Raw genomic sequence first — 1,879 nt, forward strand, 5'->3', positions numbered from 1 at the left:
CCCCTGCGCCGGGGTCCGGGAGCGCCCCAAGGGAGGTGCCGCGCCGGCGGAGCTCCGGCCTCGGGGTGCGGAACGCTTTGAGGTGCCCGGGGCGCGGGGCCTCTGGGTACCAGATGCCGCGAAATGAAAGAGGCGTTCTGCGAGGCGAGAGCCAGGGGACTAGACTGGACGCGCAGGGAATGGGCGCAAAGCGATGGATTTAAAAATAAAAAGTAGAGGTGGTGGTCCCACTCTTTCTTTCATGAGAATGCCAGATGCAGAACGGGGAAGACCAGGGGCCCACTAGTTCTGAGAGGGCGGCGCACAAAACAGAGTCCACGTGACGAAGTGGAAGTCTGCACCCCACAGTGCAAAACTCTGGAAAATACGGCTGTAGCTCAGAGCTCACCCCCTTCTCTGGTGCCATAAAGGGGCAGAGATGGCTGGGTCCCTTGAGTCCCCAGCCCCTGACACAATGCCGGACCCAAGGCTGGTCCCACAAATCTGCCCCTTCTTCCGAGCTGACTCCCAAGTTTATCCCTTAGGGCAGGGGGTCGGGGTTCAGGGGTGGGGGTGAGGGTGAGGGAAAATCGGGCGGGAGGTACCAAGTCCCTGGGGGGGGGGGGAGCTCCACGTAGGGGTGGAACTGGAGTTCCCAGTTGTGAAGCTCTGGCTCCTGTCCACTGGCTGCTCTGGAGGACCAGTGTGGGGAAGAGAGGGCTCTGAGAAAGAAGGGGCTTGTGGGCTCAGGCTTCTCCACAGAGGCTGGGATTCCATTCCAAGGAAAGGCCCAGAATGGACCCCTCACCCCAAACTCTGGGCCAGGTCCCCAGCTATATCAGCTTCAGCTCGTGGTAACTCAGGGGCACAAACTGATTACAAGGGTCAGACATGAAGTATCCACGGTACAGTGTCCACCCTGGTGCTGTGTCCTTGGGTCATGCCTGGCCTAATTCACCCTCAGTCCATTCAGGGGACTGACACCTGCATGACCTCCCCCATCCAGAAGGAGGAGGACCCAGACTCCCCGCTCTCTCACCTCCCTGACCACATGCTCCCCCTCGCCCTCTGGCTCCACCCGGGAGTCACACCTTGGCCTGGGAAAATCTTTGCAGGGACCTGACCCCACGGAGCCCTTCCCACTCAGACTGTGCCCCTGCTGGTGTGGTCCCCCACCCTTCCTCTCTAACCCTATCAGTTCTGTTGAGACCCCCATGCACATTTACCCTCCTGGGTGCCCAGATCTGGGGCAAAATATCCACTTCAGCCACACCCAGCCTAGCAGGCATCTGCTTGCTTGGCTTCTGAGTCTGAAATCTCCAGCCTCAAGGGGCTCACGGTGTCCAGGGACCCTTGACCCCTATTCCTTCCTTAGAAGTGCTTCCATGTTCCTGAAGCCCTTAACCCTAGGACCCTCGCTCTTAACAGAGGTTTCCCATAGCCCCTCTGAGTCCCACCTGCCATCACCCATTCCCACACACCTGTCTGTCTGCTGCCATTCTTCCGGGTGGTGGAGCAGGTCCTGTGTGTGTGTGACACCTCACGTGACTAACCACACCTCCAGCCCTTCCATTATGACCCATTATGACCCATTATGACCATCTGGTAGCGTAGTGGTTATGAATCAGGCTGCGAGCCTCAAGGTCAGCAGTTCGAAACTACCAACTGTTCCGCAGGAGAAAGATGAGGCTTTCTGCTCCCGTAAAGATTTCCAGCCTCGGAAACCCTGTACAGGGTCGCTATGAGTCGGAACCGACTCCACAGCACATAACAACAACAACAACAATGACCATCTGGGACTCAACTGCACGCAGAGTCCTTCTGACTTGGGCAGAGTGGAGACAGAGCCCTTGTGGGCTGACCTTTCAGGGATGGGAGAGACTATACTAGGTAGACTGTG

Source organism: Chrysochloris asiatica, unplaced genomic scaffold (genome assembly GCF_000296735.1).
Source record: "Chrysochloris asiatica unplaced genomic scaffold, ChrAsi1.0 scaffold00472, whole genome shotgun sequence".
NCBI lineage: Eukaryota > Metazoa > Chordata > Mammalia > Afrosoricida > Chrysochloridae > Chrysochloris > Chrysochloris asiatica.